Source organism: Cottoperca gobio, chromosome 10, assembly GCF_900634415.1.
Source record: "Cottoperca gobio chromosome 10, fCotGob3.1, whole genome shotgun sequence".
Taxonomy (NCBI): Eukaryota; Metazoa; Chordata; class Actinopteri; order Perciformes; family Bovichtidae; genus Cottoperca; species Cottoperca gobio.
In genome coordinates, this window is record NC_041364.1 from 20,975,225 (window position 1) to 20,995,880 (window position 20,656).

General features: G+C 39.7%; 1 protein-coding gene and 1 long non-coding RNA gene across 7 annotated transcripts in view; both read right to left on the reverse strand.

Annotated features, from left to right (window-relative positions):
- myot (myotilin) overlaps positions 1 to 6,253 on the reverse strand; it is a 39,677-nt gene extending 33,424 nt beyond the window's left edge. For all 5 annotated transcript variants that reach the window (XM_029441146.1, XM_029441145.1, XM_029441148.1 and 2 more), the window contains exon 1: positions 6,130 to 6,253. The gene's annotated coding sequence lies outside the window, so the exon portion shown is untranslated. The remainder of the gene's footprint in view (positions 1 to 6,129) is intronic.
- An 8,926-nt stretch (positions 6,254 to 15,179) lies between these two features.
- On the reverse strand, positions 15,180 to 19,271 carry LOC115014657 (uncharacterized). Of its 2 annotated transcripts, none has more exons than XR_003832925.1 (7): positions 18,891 to 19,271; positions 18,348 to 18,446; positions 17,826 to 17,952; positions 17,599 to 17,742; positions 16,192 to 16,352; positions 15,936 to 16,114; positions 15,180 to 15,642 (listed from the first exon to the last, which is right to left on the reverse strand). It is a non-coding gene; the product is annotated as an uncharacterized LOC115014657 (long non-coding RNA). The 2 variants fall into 2 exon arrangements; XR_003832926.1 differs by having other exon boundaries at positions 16,192 to 16,341; positions 18,891 to 19,270.
- Positions 19,272 to 20,656: the final 1,385 nt, after the last annotated feature.

The window sequence follows — 20,656 nt, forward strand, 5'->3', positions numbered from 1 at the left end:
CAGCAACAGTATGGAGTATTGCAGCTCATCATTAATTTCTCGCCCATCATTAAAGACCCCCACAGATCCCAGTCTGCTGCTCTCGCTGTTTCTGGGCCCAGAGAAGGAGCTGACGGAGGAGGTTGAGGTTCAGGTTTCCAGGCTAAATTAAACTCTGCCACCTCCTGAGCAAAGCAAAGACTCTCTGACCTGTGATAAATCTCAGTGTCTCCATTAACAAGACACTTACAGACAAACAGTGGAGGGGGAAACTCTCCTTCACGTCAGATATTTGCCCCAGCTTGCTCCCTTATTTGAGTTTTTCCTCTCTGTCTGTCAGTTATAATTAAAAACTTATATCAACATAAACCAAACACCATCTAAACCAAAGGATCACAGGCTTAGAATAAAAAAGCCACAGCATGTACAATATCCATGTGTACATCACCATGTGTGTGTGTGTGTGTGTGTGTGTGTGTGTGTGTGTGTGTGTGTGTGTGTGTGTGTGTGTGTAGGTTGGTTAAAGCCTCCTGTTGATAAACAACAGCTGCTGCCGATCCCTCGTATCAATTGTCTCTCGAGTTACATAAACAAAGGATTTATGTCAGTGGCAAAAAGCTGCATTCAAACATCACCTCTAATCTGTTGCCTGGCAAACAATAGATGGATTAAGACAGGCAGGAAGTGGTGGACAGGTTCAATCACGACCAAAACAAGCATGCAATGTTTATAATATAGAATCAAGGTGCAGAAAATGTTCCAAGCGTTACTCCAGGGATTTGGTATTGCATTTCTATAAAGAATTAGACAGATTTTTAAAAAGAATGGAGCCGCCGACAGGATATCCTGACCGGGTCTCCTGGGTGTAGCCTGCAGTCTGTGGCTACAGCTAACACACTCGACCACTCTGCCCGGCTGGTTTTGTAGCCTCCTCGACCAAACTTTTCACATGGATTGCTCTTTGTTTCGTGTCTACACTATATCTCTGGTTTGTGTTTGTCTGCTCTCCCTTTCATTGTTTTGCTGTTTTTATCTCCTGTATTTTTTGGTAAGCTGTCCTTGGGTGTCTTGAAAGGCACCTCCAAATGAAATGTATTATTATTATTATTATTATTATTATTATTATTATTATTATTATTATTATTATTATTATTATTATTATTATTATTATTACTTTTAGTCTTTAGTGAGGTTCCAAAAACACTGGGTCCTACATTTCCCATAATGCAACTTGTATCATGTAGATGACCTAAACAAATGATACTTTGCAATGGGATTCAGCAAAAAGGAAATACTCGTGATTTTAGCCCAGAATCACCATATTATTATATGCATCCAGACTTTGGAGAGACATTTCCGTGACTTGGGTCCATTCAGAAGAATACAATAGAAGGATATCGCCCTGTTACATAGGTTGCACCTCACTAAAGTATACCGGCAGCGTTTGTGGTGTGATGACATCGATTTAACCTTGTAGAGTGAAGCGAAGTGGTTCCTTGACAAAAAGAAAACCCTACTATTTTTCCGAGGTTTTTTCTAGCAAAGTTTTGACTTTATAATTTCAGAAATAATGAATGTTTTTCTTCGAAATATCAGAGTGTTTTTCTCGTAAATGTACAACTTTAATCTTGCAAGTTTTTTTCTCTGAATATTACCTCCACCTCCATATATTTTTTTTTACTTACAATGGCCCTAATACGCAGTCATAGTCATGAATGTGTGGAATATAATGCAAAATTACCAAAGCAATAATATTAATCAAGATTTTATTCATAATTTAACAAGAACAGTATTACTAGTGCTATTATATCCACATATTAATGCATCAGTCTGCTCCTGTGGGGACCAAAGGGAGTGCACTGTAGTCTCTGACTGACTCAATAAACTCCACCAGTGACCTTAACTCATGTGTGAAGCTGCAGGCTTTTGGATCTTCATCCATAATTTAAGAAACACATTGTACTAACAGATTTACACCACAAATAGCTGCCAATATAGCTGCCTGTTTATATTCACCTGCGTGGTTACAGGAGCGGGTTTTTTACAAAATCATTTTAGAACTGTATTTAAATGATTAGGACCTCTGTGCTGTTGTTTGCATGTCGCACTGACGGAAGCCCTGAGCGGCAAGTGAGGAACACAAACTGGTGATCCATTTTCTGCATATGATTAAGTGTTTTCTCTCCTGTGTTTATAACTTACAGATGAAAAAGAATGTTTTGCCAGGACCAGTGTTGTTGTAATACTGTTTTTGGCCACAAGAGGCTGAAGCGCACCACCACCCTGTTCTTAATAATATCATTCATGTTTCTTCATTCCACCATGCTTGCTGACACAAAGTATATGTGCCTTGTGTTTAGACTCTTTTTTTCACCTTTTCCTTAATTTCCTTAAACACAGGAGAGATTTCTCATTTGTCTCTCAGGGCTTCCGTACACTGTTTAATAGTCTACTACTACTCAAAAATGGGAAATTCAGGATTTGTATGGATGATTTTGACTGTAGTTTACATTCTAAAATATTATCTCTGCCTATAATAGGTGGAAATCAAATCCAGCGTGTGCAAATACAAAACATAACACACCAAACAGATGTTCTGCTATTGCAGTTCAGTGGCTTGACCTATGACATAACAACTCAGCAACGATGTTCATCATCCCACGTGTTCAGGAAACAGTGGCTGCACTTTCGCCAACGTCAGACTTCTATATTACTGTGTTTCCGGAGGCAGAGCCACCTGTTCTCACCAGACAAGAGGGACTTCAGGATTAGTCACAGTTTTCATTCAGTTTCCTACCGTATATACACGGTTTAGTGTTCAGATCTGGCAGCATACAGTAGATGGAGGATTGGGTAGAAAGATGGAGGGAAATACTGCAAGATGATTCATGTGTCAGCTGTTGCCATAGAAATATCCTCTTGCCTGCATTATTATGGCTTCTGTAATCGATTTCATGCATTTACAGCATATAGTGCGTACAGTAGATTATATTCCTATATTTCACAATCGACACATTGAAACAAAAAACATGCAGATGACTGTATTGTTATTATTCATTAAAGAAAAAAATCTTGAATCCTACCGACAGATTCTGACATAAAGTCAAACTTGAGGTAGAAAAGAGGAGGAAACCAACACCAACGTCTACCCAGAATCCAGCTTTATTTAAACAAACCACCCACTGTGTAATTGTAGCTCTGCATACAACACCATGAATCCTCCAACACCCAGCAGCTCTGAGCTGTGGACGGATTTAGCGTAGCAGCAGAGCAGCATATTCTCACAGCAGAGCTGAATCAGTGTTGAGGTCTACCAGTGAGCAATCATTACATAAGTCTGTGGGCTCTTCTTTGATTGACAGGGTATCAAAAGCTATGGAACAATACAATCAGACACTGCAGGAAGCTTGCATCCAGTGGGCAAACAACAGTCACAAGCAAATTAATAATTAGTGCACAGTGTAAAACTGTGCACCCTGCATGTACTGTATATACATCACTGTGAATCAACACATATACAGCAACAGTAGCAGAACCACAATGGAACCCAGTCTGGATTTTAGCCTGAACTAACTGTTGCTTTTCTTGGTTGCAATAATAAAACTAAAAGGGCACTCGGAGAGCACAGACCTGCGCAAAGCCCTAATAACCTTTCGAGCAATGATAATGAAAGTGAATTGTTTTAATTATTTTGTTATTTGTAATAGTTATTCTGCTGACAGACAGACAAAAAAAACTAGTGTTCCATGATACATATATTGTTGAGGCAAATTGTTTTTTATTAGTGTGACGGACAGACCGAAATTGCCCTCCCTTGAGCCATGGCAAAAAGAAGAGAATATGAAACTGCATTATTTCTAATAGCCAGCAGGGGCGAGTCCACTGGTGGCAAAAAGAAGTCCGATTGTATAGAAGTCCATGAGAAAAGAAATCCTAATTCTCATTTGATTTATTACCTCAGTTAACGTTTTCCTCACGAGTTGATGTTCTCAATATTTAGTTTGAATTATTTTCAATACAGCATGATGTTCATTTAGTAAAGTATGGTCCCATTTAGAGTAACATAGATGATAAAGCAGGGTATGCTTTACCTTGTGATTGACAGGTCACAACTACACTGTGTTGTCCGGTTTTTCATCTCAGAACCCAAACCCTGTGTTTTCATGTGTTCAGCGTTTCGGTTGTACTTGTAGCTCCACACTCTCGTGTCATTTCTGGTTCAAAAACCAAGATGCCGACAGCCAAACAGAAAATAAATGTCATCTGTGTAAACAATGTTATCTCAGTTGATGGGGAGGTGACACCCTCACTTTACAGGCCCCACCTGGGATTCATACGTGTGTATGAGAGCAGCTTTAATATTAGGTTAGTGTGATTTCAAAGGTTCACCGGGATATAAAGAGACTATTTGTGGAGGAGAGGAATCCCTCGACTTGTTGTTAGCCCATTTTGAATATTTTCTGCTGCATCATTCTATAAAAACTCTTCACCCTCCACCTCCATCTCTCCAATTCTCCTACCTCCTCAACTTGTCTGCTTGTGGGACCGATTTAGCCCGGCCTGGATCACCTGATCTCTCTGTCCACCAACCACGGCTCGGTGGCTGATCACTGTGTCACACAGGCATGCCAGGCTTGCACAGTGAACCCCCCCACTCTGCCACCCACTCAGCTTTGGATGGTATGTCATGTGTTGCCTCACCCTGCTGGCTATAATATAACTGACATACTTTTATTTCACTTCTACCCTTTAAACTCCCAAATGGATGCAACAGATTGACGGATGGAGACGTATATAGATTCATATAGATTGATACAAAAGCTATAGTGTTAGCTAAACAGAGACAGATATATAGAACATTGTACTATTTACTACACTACATTTATTTCACAACTTTAGTTACTTTGAAGATTCAGATTAATAATACAACATATGATCAAATATTCAATTATGACATTATTATAGATCAGGATACGCAGCAGTATATAAAGTAATTCAAATCAGCTCCATATTTACTAAAGGTGAGAAGGCCCTACGATACGATATTATCACAATGTTTATGTCACAATACGATATTTCTTATATTTCTGATTTCCTTCTCCGATGTCTCCACCTTTGTTTTGACTAATTTCCTGCCAATCCCGCTGACGTCATCAGAAATAAACTCTACTCCATAATCTAGTGGAACGGAAAAGCAATTGTTACCCAAAAGTTTTATTTGTATTTGCAATATTCATAATTTATAAAAGATCGATACATGCAAAATATCCCATTACTATACTGTATCTACCCGCCTCCCCACCCCTAATATTTACCAGCTGCAACATTAAAGTGAAACATTAATGCATCAATAATTATAATCCAATACTATAATATATATGTTACTGTGAAATAGGACGTTCTGCATGATGAGTACTTTTACTTTTTGATGCTTTTAGTATATTTTGATGCTTTAGTATATTTTGATGCTTTTAGTATATTTTGATGCTTTTAGTATATTTTGATGCTAATACTTTGACTTTATTTCAGTAACATTTTTAATGCTGGACTATTTTACCTTTTTACTTTATCACCTTAATATTGTTAAGTAACATACCTGAATACTTCTTTCATGAGGAAGATATATTCTTCCTTTATCTTCATAGGAAGTTAGAGAGATAAATAAGATAGATAATCGGGCATACGGACATATGACACAGCATATAAATTTAGCTCCAGACTGATCATCCCAGCTGTCCTCTTCTCTCTGACTGCACACTCATTCACCACATTCAAATCCAATGGTGCCTGCAGTGTCAGGAGCCTTGTGGCCCTCGACCAAGTGAATTACAACATTTGATCATCTGATTACCAAACAGTATCTATCACGGCAGAGAGCTACGTATGACCCGTGACACAGGACGTGACTTTAGTGAGTTTCCAGCCTTGCTAGAATTTGTAGTTTTGCTCCAGATATGTGCAGCAAAAAGCTAAATATCTGACATGACAGCTGAATCAGACAGGTGCCTTCACCCTGCAGTGAAAGGATCTTAGGAGTTATTGTATCTTACGTTCTAGTTCTAGTGTCCCAGCTGAAGGCCCAGCTGCACCTTCAACACCCAGCTGTATCCCACCTGTAGAAAAGTTTCAATAAAACATTCTCCTCCTTACCTGTCTGGCCTTTTCCCAGCAGGCTTACAAATAACATCAAATGTATTTATCCAACAGGTGCGAATGATCCAAATGCTGAACTGCTATGTGACTGAGTGGCTGCCAGTCATTGCTTGGTCGCTCCCTACTCTGGCCGAGCTGAAACACACATTTACACACAGACATGTGTGTGTGTGTGTGTGTGTGTGTGTGTGTGTGTGTGTGTGTGTGTGTGTGTGTGTGTGTGTGTGTGTGTGTGTGTGTGTGTTGAGGGGGGTTGTGTTGGTGGAATGGGGTTAGGAGGGAATCTGAGGCTGAGGGTTAAGGGGGGTGGGGGTAGGAGGGCTTCAGTCGGAGAGGTACTAAAGGGGCACATTTAGAGTGGAGTATAGTGTTCGTCAACAGTGACAAGCTCATCGCAGGGCAGAGCTCCAAGTCAAAGGCTACAAGCTCAAATCTGCTTCACCTGTCTCCGCGTTAGCTAATGTTGGCAGCTAACACCAATCCAAACCAACTAGAGGGAATTATAACAGATAGAGATCATCTGTAGCACTGTGCAATCTAATAGGGACCACAAAATATATGTTTTAGACAATTTCGAAAGATAAAAATGTGGCCGATGTGTTGCGTCCGGAGGCTCGATGACCTAACTTCATCCAAGAGTGTGAGCCAGGAGCCAGGAGCCAGGAAACCTGCAACTGGTGCCAGTGAGTCTTCAGGGGATACATGAGATGAGACCTCTGGAAATGAGAGTGAGGAAGAGAGACAGAGAGACAGAGAATCACAGAGAAGCACATGCAGAACCATGAGGGTGTAGTGGAAGGTAGTACTGTAATGTTGATGGCAAACTTAGTAGCATCAAAGGATTTGCCACCATTTTATTCAGCACTACATCATTTTAATAACTGGGAACACATGACAAGAACTAGAAAAGCCTGTTAAAGTACAGTCAACAAAAGTAAAAAACGAGGCAGAAAAAAAGGAAAGAAACTGAAAGAGAATTTATTTGGAAAGTTTTCAGCACTCCAAAAGTCATAAACTACTGAATGTTTTAACATTAAGTCATCACAGCTACTTCTGGCCACAGGTGCTGCTGTTCAGCAAAAGTGACATTCAGTAAAGGACACACATTTATAGTATATCTAAATCATCACTGAAAAGCAATGAATATTTATGTTGATTTCCACTTGCAGAACTCAGAGCAAATGTGCATCTGTTACCGCCTGGCTCAAGGCCGGCAACAAAGAGGGAGGCCACACAGTCATAAAAAGATTTATTTAACTAACAAACATAAACATAACAAAGCAACTAATAGGATGTGTAACCAGGTAGGTCAGGGGTCGGGAACCTATGGCTCTTTTGATGACGCCATATGGCTCGCAGACAATTTTGAGCTGACATTTTTCTACATGATTAACAATTAATAAATCATTTTATTTTAAAGTAAAACGTTTAGCAGAAATTAGTTTTGAAAATAAAATTCCAAATATAAAATAGTCGACACCAAACATTTTAATTAGATAATGCGAAACGATTCATTGAATGGGTCGAGAAATAAACTTCTCCTTTTCGTCAGGTAGCCAGCGAGTTTATCTGCTTCCAACCCTTAAAACAGAAAAGATGTCGAAAAGAAAAAAATATGAGGAGTATCGTCTGTTCCAGGCCGTGTGGACAGAGGAATTTGCATTTGTGGAGAGAGCAGGATCTGCGGTATGTTTGATATGCAACGATAAAATTGCATCGATGAAACGAACAAATGTAAGGCGGCACTTTGATACACACCATGCTTCATTTGCGTCGAAATATCCAGCTGGGGACAGCAGGAAAAGGCCTGCGAAGAGCTACAGCGGAGAGTGCTAACCAGTCAGCAGCAACTCCTTGGATGGACCAAGCAAGGTGACGGGAATTCGGCTAGCTTTGCTGGTGCTTTGGCAATAGTAAGGAATGAAAAGTCATTCACAGATGGCGAGTATGCCAAAAATGTCATGCTTGATGTGGCCAATGAACTGTTTGATGACTTCCCACATAAAGACAGGATAATCAGCATCCGGAGCTAGCTAACACTGAGTGGCTCCTGCAGTTTCACTAACTCGTGGACATAACTGACCATCTGAACCAGCTCAATGTGAAAATGCAAGGTGTTGGAAATACAATCTTATCCCTTCAACAAGCAGTGTTTGCATTTGAAAGCAAACTGGAACTCTTCATCAGGGACATTGAAACAGGTCGTCTTCTGCACTTTGAAACACTGCAACAATTTAGAGATGCGGGCTTATCAAGTGAGCCCACTCAACATGTTGATCTCCAGCAGCTAGCTGGCTTTACGTCCAATCTCCTGCAGTCATTCAAAGCGCGTTTTAGAGAATTTCATGAGCGCACTGATCTTTTTAAATTCATCACTCATCCACACGAGTGTGCAGTGGACAAAGTCGACCTGAAATGCATCTCTGGGGGTCTCCATCAGAGACTTTGAGTTGGAAGTTGCTGACCTGAAGGCGTCAGACATGTGGGTGAGTAAGTTTAAGTCCCTTAATGGAGAGTTGGAAGGACTTGCGCGCCAGTGAGCAGAGCTGGCGAGTGAACAGAAATGAAAAAACTTCAACCTGAAGACCAGACAAAACTTGGAACGAGCTTCCGGTCACATACCGCACAATGCAGCGTGTAAGTATTTCCATATTGACCATGTTTGGCTCTACATATGCATGTGACCAGTCTTTCTCGCATCTGAGAAACATTAAGACCAACCTACGCTCACGTTTAACTGATGGAAGCCTCAACGAAATGTCCCTCTTCAAATGTAGCCAATAAAAATGCTGCATAACTCTATCATAGGTCTTTTTCACACCTAAATGACCTGCAACCCCATCATGCGCAGTCTGAAGAACAGTTAGACGTAACAGAGAGGGCAAAACAAAATAGTTTTTCCCTCTCTGTTACGTCTAACTGTTCTTCTCATCTCCCATCTCCCAAACAACAGTCTCCTTGGGGAACTAATTTTCTCACCAACAGGCGTCTTGGAGAAAGTAACCATGGCCTGCACTCTCCACCTCACCATCTGGTAGAACTTGGCTGTACAGTGGCTGAAGTGAGGGATGATCTTGTTGCTGTTTTACAAGAACACTACAAGATACAGGTAAAGGAAAAGCAGACACAGGAAACACAGGCTCTCTTCTCTTAACTGACATGTCCAGAGATGAGCTACCACCCACACGGCTCATGGCACGGGTGACTGCACAGGTGGGTATTACTACAGGAATATTTTTGGGAGACTCAAACCCTACCTGAGATGTTGGGGTGCCCACCACTGCAGGTGCAACAGGCCACACTCGATTGCCATCCAAGTCATTCCCTAAGATGACCTGTACTCCCCCCATAGGCAAAGAAGGCCGCACTCCCATGGTCATGTCACCTTGCACCAGATCTGAAAATATTGTCAGTTTATGCTGAGGAGCTGAAAAAACAGTCAACCCCATTCCCCGAACATCAACACTGGAACCGGTGTCTGTCTCTGAAGAGAAAGGCAATGCAGAGTCCACAATAAACAAGTCCAGTGATCCTGAATCTCTCAATATATTTACAGGTACTTTCCAATTGCTCCCGACCAGTGAAACATATCCAGCTGATACAAATGCAATATAACCAGGATCAATCTCGTCATTAAATGAAAAATGTTCTCCTTCTTGCTCCACAATCGGCACCTTAAACACCAACTCTGAAGAAGAGGGTTTTGTATGTGTAATGGCACCACGTCTTTCTTCTGCACGCACAGACGCCACAGCACCAGACGGTTTTGCGGGAACATAACCAGGCTTCGATCTCTTCGTCAACACTTCGTCAATGTCCCTTACCAAAACAGTAGTTACAGACTCGGTTAGGATCCCATTTTCCACAAAAACTACGATCTCTCTTAGCTGAAAACCTATCCGTCCCTTCTGACAAAGATTTGCTGGCAAAACACCCCCAAAGCTCTCCCAGGCGCCAAAGTCGCCACGACCACGGCTCTTAACAAAAAAACTTTTATGAGTCAGAATAAACTTATCGGCCAATTTAGCAGCATCTGAAACCTTGCTTACTTTCTGTTCATTTATGCATGTAACAACACGATCGGGCATATCATTTTTAAACTGTTCAAGCAACCTCAGTTCCTGCAAATCCTCCAAGGATTCTACCTCAGAAGCAACACACCAGCGGTTGAAAATAGTGGCTAACTCACGAGCAAATTCAGTGCAAGACTGCTTTTCTTTCTTAAGTGACCTGAATCGCTGACGATAAGCTTCTGGTACCAGCTCATATGCCTTAAGCACCGCAGCTTTAACCAACATATAGCTACCACTATCTGTCGTACTCAAGGCTGAGAAAGCCTCCTGGGCCTTGCCAGTGAATACACATTGAAGCAATAGCGTACGCTCTGCATCAGACCAATTATGTGCGTTGGCTAAATGCTCAAACAACACGAAGCCTGGACAAAATCTTCAATCGAAGCCATTTCACAATTTCACCACCAATGGCCGCTTTTTCCAGCACTGAAATTTTCACCACACCACAGATAGCAACTTCAAACGCAAAGTTCTCCAACACAAATGCAACAGGGTTAACAGCTGCTTTTAAATATGGAATCCCATCCCTCTGGCTACCTGCCTAACCAATACTAACTGACTCACTCAACCCTAGTCTTCATACAGGATTGTGGCAGGATGGATTAAGCACAAAAACCAGCAACCCGGTTAACTTCCAGCATGCTGAAATCACCTAGACAGTCCTAGAAGTGCCCCCGAGCAATACTCTAACCACTTACTGCACAAAAATAACAAACAAAAATAAAAAAAGAGATCAAATAGAGATAGCCAGTGCCCCACATTGCTTATGCCTAACAAAAATAAGGGTTCCAAATTACTTAACAGCCCTCAAACCCCTAATGGCAGCTCAGGAAAACATTTATTATTTACAGACCCAAATCTATGGAGAACACTTACTGGAATTCAAGTAACTAACCAACAAAGTTGTCCCTAGAAATACCAGAGCAACAACAATCTGTGCAAACACTCCCTCAAAAAAAAAAAAAATATATATATATATTTACCAGATTCCCAGCATTAGATCTCGGACGAGCCCCCATTTGTTACTGCCTGGCTCAAGGCTGGCAACAAAGAGGGAGGCCACACACAGTCATAACCATCAAAAAAGGGTTATTTAACTAACAAACATAAGCATAACAAAGCAACTAATGGGATGTGTAACCAGGTAGGTTAGCAGTGTGTGGATGGGTGAAAATATGGTGTAATGTGTGTTGTAAGGTGCAACAAACCAAACAAAAGTAATTTATGCTGCAGAAGGCCAGCTGACACTCCCTTCCAGCTCCTCCGTAACTGCAAGAGAGCCGAGTTAGACATGCAGCCATACTAACGAGGGTCGTCACAGCATCTAATAGCGTTTTAATTCAAACAAACATCTCGTGATGGCCTTGACGGACGCTGATGCTGCTCTCTAGTCAGCCACAAGTTTGAAGGTGTTGGGTACCAAATCATACCTGTCAACCCTCCCGTTTTTCCCGGGATTATCCTGTATTTTTTCTTCTATCCCGCTGTCCTCCCGTAAAGATAGATAGATAGATAGATAGATACTTTATTTATCCCGAGGGAAATTCAGGCATCCAGTAGCTTAAAACATGACATACAACAATTACCCATCTACCCCCCCTCCCGCCATTACAAATGTACATTTCAAAAAAGACTTACAATAAAATTAAAAGTAAAATTAAGTGATAAAGTGATAAGTGTTAAAACTATTATGAATACAAAGTGAAAGTAAAAGTACAGGCTGTTATGATTTGAAATTGAATTGAATCTGAATCCCCCTGCCATCACAGAGGAGTTGTACAGTCTTATGGCCAGGGGAACAAAATAGTTCTTGAGCCTGTCTGTGGAGCAGGACAGGGACCGCAGTCTGCCGCTGAATATATATATATACGTATATGTATGTATATATGTATATATATACGTATATATATATCCGTATATATATACGTATATATACATATATATATGTATATGTACGTATATATATACGTATATACATATATATGTATATGTACGTCTATCTATACATTTATATACGTATATATATATATATATATATATATATATATACGTACATATATATACTTAGACATATATATATATGCATATATAGACGTATATATATATATATATATATATATATATATATATATATATATACTTATATATATATACATATATATATGTCTACATACATATATATATATATATATATATATATATATATATATATATATATATATATATATATATATATATATATATATACGTATATATATGTACGTGTAACCGATGTATAACTGATAACATGTTTTATATTTCACAAACATTTGTTCATATTTTATTGTAATAATACTCCTTTTTTGTATATTTATTTCGAGGAGTCTTATTTTGTTAAATATGCTTTTATTTTGATACTCCTAAAACTGGCACTTTCTGTGTTCGTGCCACTTTCGGGAGACTGTTTTCAGGTTAAGGAGGCATGTGGGTAGAGAGTTGCTTGGCACTGGATGAGGCCTTTCTCCGAGCCTTGAGACAATAAATGCTGGTTAAAAAGGCAGATGTTCTCCTCATCGTTATTTCCTGGTTCCACACAACACAACGCAGAGTCCATCGTGGTGTCAGTAGCAGACCGGCTACATACGTGTACATATATACATTTATATACGTATATATACATACATATACGTATACATATATGTGTATGTATATATACGTATATATATATACGTATATATACGTATATATATATATATATATATATATATATATATATACGTATATATATATATATATATATATATATATATATATATATATATATATATACGTATACATACGTATATATGTATATATATATATACGTATATATACGTATACATTTTTTTTTTTTATTATTATTACTTTTTTTTTCAAATCAATTTTTAGGGCACAATTGGCCCCCCTCCCCAATCATTTCGCCCCTCCCCATGACCTCCCATGTATAGGGCCGCCTTGGCTCATTTGACAGCCGCTCGCACCGGCTTATTAGGCCCCCTGGGGTTTTATTGGCAGCCGGCGATCGGGCAATTGCGGTCGCCAAGACTCATTTGGCCTGCCCTGGTGTGTGGTGTCTGGCCGCCCTGGTGCTTGATGCTTTGTGCTAGCTGCTTTGAGTTAGCTGTCAGCTGTTCGCTGTTAGCTGCTAGCTGTTTTACTGTCTCATCTCCTCTTGCTGAATGACCAACGGCCTCAAGCCGGCGGCTTATATAGCCTCATCTCGTCGCTCATTGGCAGTTAAAATCGGCCGTTGCGCGTCGCTCATTGGACAGTTACAACTGAACACGATCGTCCATTGGTCAGTTATAGCTGAACACATTCGCACAATCAAAGAAGTGTCAAATCTATTCGAACTGATAGCAAAGGAGTTTCCCTTCATATAGATGTCAAATAAACCTTATTAGTTTTCTGTATTTTGATTGGGAAGCCTTTAAACCTCCCCAACTACTGCTGTGTGAGGCACTGATCTGTGACTTTTCCCTGTAATATCGCTGCTAAATGCTTTAAATACTTTTTTTTTTCTAAAGTTAGTTTTTAAATGTATTATCTAAAGGTGATTAAAGTTTCAGTCAGAATGTACATAAACCAACTCACCGTTTAAACCACACCCTGGACCTTGCAAAAAGTCTGGTGTTGAATTAACTCCCAGAGTTGATTTCAACACTTTTTCAGGGTTTATATAGGTCCACACTTTTCAGAGTTAAATTAACACTTTCATAATAGTAAAATAACACTAACTAATATGTTACTAAATAATATATTAATTGATTCCATTAAACAAAGCCATTTCCATGGTATAATGTACAAACTTTCATCTGAAACATTGTATGAGATTTGAATATCAAATGGTGTACTGAGCAGTGGATGAAGGACCATAACTAGAAGCTGAACTCTGCCGGCTGGCTTCACTGACAGGACTGTCAACAAACGTTGTTTGGACAATTAAAAATGAATTGTAGTTATTTTCTAATCTGCATTTAGTTTCAAAGATGTTGCCCTCATTAAGACATTAAGATCACTTTCTTCAGTGGCTGGGCTAATTGTTGGACTTTAAAGAAGCGCATGGATGTTCATATAAAAAAAAAAAATGAGACTTTCTGACACAAATTGTCTGATTACCCATAACATGATATTTAACTGATGGAATTTAAGCTCAGACATTTTTATTATGAACCTTTCCTCACTTTGTAACACTCGACATGCATGATGATGGTCATCAAAAGAATTCTCGGTGAATAGCTTGTTAATAAATAAAATGTGTTACCTTCAACCAAAAGTACATCACATATTTGACAAAAGACAAACAAGTCCACATGTATATTCTACACACCATCAACTTTAACCCAACTAGTTGAGAAAAAGTATTTCATTGTTGACCACATTCACATCTGAGGGAATAAGTCTTAATTGGTCCATACTCTTTGTTTGAGGGTGAAGGTTTCCCAGTGATACTGAATAGCCATCTGATGCTTTTTAGCAAGTGATTTTGTTATGTTTTTGAAATAGTCTTTAAACATCTTGTCTTTGGCTTCACACCTCATAGACCACATATACAGTGGGTCATAAAATGATGCTTCGGTAGCAAGTTTCTATGTGGACACAAGTGCTTAAATAGTTTGTGGTGGTCAACAATCAAATGCTTTAAATATATTGTCGTACCTAGAGTGAGAAAAAGTGACACAACCATGTTCATTATTTTAAGTAACAACAGTAACACATTCCAGTTTTCGTTCCCTGCAGGAATGATGTCACATAATTTCAAACATGGAAATACTTCAATAAGTTAAGTGTAGAAGTCTTTTTCAAACCATACAGAGTTCAATGGTGGGTTGTCTTGGAGACATTTGTAATGCATATCAAACATATTTCTTCCACGAAGGATCACTTTGGGATCTTCCTCACTGTATACTGTTTGAGAATCATTCCTCTCAATCAAACACTACTAAGACTAAGGCCTTGGGTTTTCAGTAATTTTATATCATTTATCAACGGCTCCAGTATAACACCATTAACTTCTGGCTGCTGGGATACAAATTCTGACACATGAAACCGGTCAGTATTGTTTCAGCCTCTTACTCAGAGAGTGAGACCGGTACTAGCTGGTCAAGCAGTCTGGCTCTCAAGTCTCTGACTCTGACTGACTCCTTCATTTTCTCCACATCACTGTTATACACTGTTGTCTGTAAGAATGTGTAACAATTCAGTAACGCAGCATCGTACGACAAATTAAACACACAATGGGTTTTGGAAAGTTCGTCGAAAGCCCCGAGGTAGGGAGCGGTTTGCCTGGCGTGGGATGAGATGCTTATCCATGGTGATGTAGAAGCTGTCAATCTTGCTCTTCTGACGCCCAACAGCGAGGAGGTATGGCTGCCGACCCTGCTGGTTGCGGAGATGCTGCCTCCAAACTGCAGCATGACTAGGGTTGAGATAAAGAAACCGAACATTACACACAAGAATAATGTGCAGACACAGAGAAAACTACATTATAGAAGTGATCAGTTACTCAAACATCTTCTTAAGGCTAGTGCAAGATGGGAATGCTTGTGAAGACTTCATTTCAATTTCATTCACTTTTTAACAACCCTCTTTTACACATGTGGCTAAGTGACCATTATAATCACCTTAATAATATAATTGCCATATCTCCAAAAAGACTTTTAGTCTTTCATAAGGTAAGTGCTTTAAACAAGCTAAACAAATACAACTCACTTGTTGTCTCATCAAGATCACTTCCTGTGGGACTCTCTGCTGCAACAAGCGACACAACTCTGGGTGTTGAAGTAAGCCACTCTAGCCTCTTTTATGACATTTGGACTGAAGAACACATCACATTTCTGAAGGAGCCTGGAGGATGTGTCATCAAATAGGAGGGGGAAGTCTTGATCCACCTTTACGAGAGAAGATATTACTGTTACTACTACAGGAAATGAGTCAAGCCATTGAAAACATTTAATTCCAAACTTACCAATCCGTTGGTAATCCTCGTTGGACATTTGGGAGAAGTGTCCATAGGGCTATTTGGTGATGGTGCAGATCCTTGACAAATCTTTCGTTTGATTGCTTTCAGACGCCAAGAAATATATCCTGTGCTGCCTGCAGCATCATGGAAGTGTTCCTGGAATAAAACTAAAAATTATTTTGGTCATACTTTAAAGAACTCAAATGTCAATGTCATACAAACGCTGTTGTGTCACAATATGCACGTTTGATATGCAACTTTCATGCAAACAATAATAAGGAATATTACAGAGTCTTTCTTGGTATATGAATCATTGAGGGAAGGGAACGGCGTCACTATCCCAAGAGCATACTCTTCTCTTATAGCTTTAGTGGGGATGTGCCCGAGAGGAGATATTAAATTCCTCATCAAAATGTGCACAATGGGCATGCAGTTATTTGGCACAAATGAAACAATATAAAAAAACACACTTGTGATTGTCAATCATGCGAGCTACTAGTATGTTAACCATTTGTCTTCTTGTGGCATCTTTTAATGTTTTTATTGTTTGGTATTCATGTAATACTTCTTCACCACCACACTTGCCTCAACACAGCTTCAATCAACTACCGTAATTTCCGGACTATAAGCCTGCGACTTTTTCCCCATTTTGCGACCCTGCGGCTTATATAACGGTGCAGCTTATCTATGGATTTTTACAGCTAACGGCCACTAGGGGAATTCCTAAATCTATGGATTTTACAGGTTACAGTCCACCGGATGCAGGGAAAGAGCGCGCAAAAGTAGCGAGTGGTACGAGAGACAGACGGACATTACGAGAGCGAGGCAGTGTGTGAGACACCCTCATTATGGAAAATTTTTTTCGAGGAGTCTTATTTTGTTAAATATGCTTTTATGTTGATACTCCTGAAGCCGGCACTTTCTGGGGGTTCGCGCCACTTTTTCGGGAGACGGAAAGAAGGATACGCTGAAGAGAGGGGTGCATGTCCAAAACCCCCGACTGTGGAGTTACCGTATGATGATGACTTTCCTTGTGTTTCTTCTGTTTCAACGGTAATTTATGGACAAATTAAGGAAAACACCAACGGTCAGAGACAATAAATGCTGATTGAACAGGCAGAAGTTCTCCATCGTTATTTCCTGGTTCTACACAACACAACGCAGAGTCGATCGTGGTGTCAGCTACAGACCGGCTACATACACATCAGTCAATTTAGCGTCTGCGGCTTATAGCCCAGTGCGGCTTATATATGTACAAATTAGTCAATTTAGCATCTGCGGCTTATAGTCAGGTGCGGTTTATAGTCCGAAAATTACGGTAATAAAGAAAACATGACAACACAAAACATAATGATAAACAGCTTTTCTAGAGAAAGTGTTAAGAGACTACTGAGAAACAAGCTTTGTTATGACCTGTTTAGCAGACACTGCATCAAGTGTATCCTCGATTCTTTGTCTCTTGCTTGGAACCTCATTGACATTCGCAGTTGATGCACTTGAGCTGAAGCTTGAATCGGACTTAACAGAAGCAGAGGGAAAAGGACCATTCAGAGAACTCTAAAGAAAAAGAAAAGATATTGATCATGTTATTCTGTTCAGTGAGGTATTTGATTATACTGGCCTTTTTATCTTACAATCACCTGAGAAAACTCAGCACCACGTTGCCTCGTCCAATGAGGTCTCTGAATATTTCTGTATTAACTTCTGTCTCCGTTGCATCCTTGTATACAACCTTTGCATCAGGTGGCAGGCAAAATCTCTCAACGACTAGAAAAGATAGATCAGACTGAATGTGCTTTGAAGTAAGAAAGCACAAAAGCAAGAAATTTTCCTATTAAATACATTGTTCGCATAAAAACATGTTCACCATTGTATAATAAATAGACAAATCAAGCATTTCCCCTTCACAAAACCCATTCCTTCTTAAGTCTGGATTTGCTTTTCTGAATTTACTGCTGAGGTATACATTATGCTTTACGCGCACGCGCACACACACTGAAACAGACACTGACACACAGACACTGACAGACACACTCTTACACGGACACACAGACTGACACAGACACACACACTCTTACACGGACACACAGACACACTCTTACACGGACACACAGACTGACACAGACACTGACAGTAAGCCAAGCTGAAGTAGAATTACACACCTTTTTCATTGAAATGTAGAAAGTCAAACTGTCCTTCAACTGCATCCAATTTCACATACTTGTGCTGTTGTCTGTACTTCACCTGGACCAACATTTTTACTGAAACATGCAAGAAAGTTTGACAAAATAAATTGAAATGTAAATAGAACAGTAAAACACGAAATAACTTAATACAGTGAAGGCCCAGTCTTACGGACAACTAGACAAGTTCAACAAGTGAGCCACTGTATGCACGTTGAGACAAGTTGTTTGGGGTCTCGCTGATGTTAAGCCTAAATGTAAAAAAAAATGTTTTAGGAGCAAGGGGATTTTATTGCAGTTATTTTCATGTTAACTGTTGTTCAAGAGATGGTTTTAGTAAGGAAATGTTACCTAGCTAGCTACAGCAAAATGTTAGCTAGCTAGCTACCGCCAAATGTTAGCACAGACTGCTAAACAAGGCTTTGCAAGGCATACATTGCCTGTATATGTTTCACAGTAAATAATGCAGTTCATAGCAATAATTTATAATTGTTTCAGTGAGTTTAAACTAATTGTACTTACCCTGTCAACTGCATGAGGAGAGAAAATTGAGCTGACTTGTCGTGGACTCGTCTCCAACCGAAGCAGTGACATGCAGGGGCGGAGCATAATCACGTCTCTGCAGAGTTGGTCTAACTCTGACATGATTAACACTTAAATAACTCCAACAATAAACACCATTTGAATCCGAAAATGTTAAAGTAACACTACGTGAGTTGAAATCAACTCAGAAATGTTTAACCCTGAAATGTCAACTCTCCAGTTTTTGCTGTGCAGTTTAATGCTTGGATCCATACAGGATGACCAAATGACCGATGCTGCATTTCCACTGCATGGCAATTGAACCTTTCTTTTTTGGTTTTCCATTGTCAAAAGTTGTGGATGGACCTACTGTTATTGAACTACTGTTATTGAACTACTGTATGTGCCATCACCTCGGTTGAGGTTCCAAGCGAGCTGAGCCGATACTAGAAGGTGCAGTTAAAACACTGCGGGCCACTGATTGGTCAGAGAGAATCGTGATGGGACATCCTGCACAAACCCACCATTTTTAGATAGCCAAGCAACTGTCAATAGTGACAGCCCGCAAAAGTAATCTGTACAATTTACGAAGTGTTCCTGTTTGGTTGCCGAAGAAAGGATTCAGCGAGTGTCCCGTTGAAGATGATGTCCGCCTCTTACTGTCTGCAGTGGAAAATGCAATTAAGACACCGACTTGGTACCAACTGTGAGTCGAGACGAACCATCTAGTGGAAATGAATAAAGTCTGAACTTCCACTGAATAGCCTTCTCTGAATTCCCTACATAAAAGTCCCAAATGATGATTATTAAAAAGTAAAGTTGTATTATGTGCCGTTTTTCAAACAGAATGTAATGTCTTAATAAAGTCTTAGAAAAGATAAGTTCACTGAAAAAAAGACATCAGCAGATGAAATAAAATGAATGAAAAATTAAATGTAAAATAAAAATAACAAATGTTTCCTCTGACACTGTTGTACAAACAAGGACACTCTTTTGTCTCAATGAGACGCAGGGTGTTGGAATAAACTGTGGGTAGATACAAACTAATTAAGGCAGTACGAGCTTCAAAGCAAACAACAACACAATTTAACATATTTATTGTTGTCTCACTGTCTTTTGCCTCTTTATGTGGAAACACAAGTTAGTGTGTAGGTAGAAATCACTGTTTCTCTGCTTCACATTCTCGCTTCACATTCTCTCTTCTTCTTCCTCCTCCTCCTCCTCATAACCATCATTATATATACATTCTCAATCCACACGTGCAATTTGGTGCCCACTGTTGAAATGCTGGCCCCATTATTACCTAAACCAAAGAGCTGATGTTTAGAGTTTGGATTGTTGTCAAAAAACTACAAAAAGGGTGTAGCATGGGCCAAAGAAGAACCCATTACATTTTGGAGTGGATTGGCAAAAAGCCCTATCTCGCAATGTTAACTAAAGTTCATAAAAAGTTTCATAAAAACTGGGCCAGAAGTTCTTCTGTAATGCTGACAGACAGACCAAACCCAAAACATAACCTCTTTGCGTTCAACAAGTTATTTTTACCGTTTTGTGAAGTTGAGCTTTTCATACCAATGATGATTGTAGGGTACAGCAAGATAATGTTTTTAAAAGCAACATCCATGTTCATGACGCCTGACTCCAGCCACCAACTACCTCCTCTAACTCTAACTCTGTCCTTCCTTCTCTTGCAGACTGAATTCCTGCTCACTGAACCACCTGTTGCCATCTACATCACACCCTCCCACACACACTTTCTTTAGAAC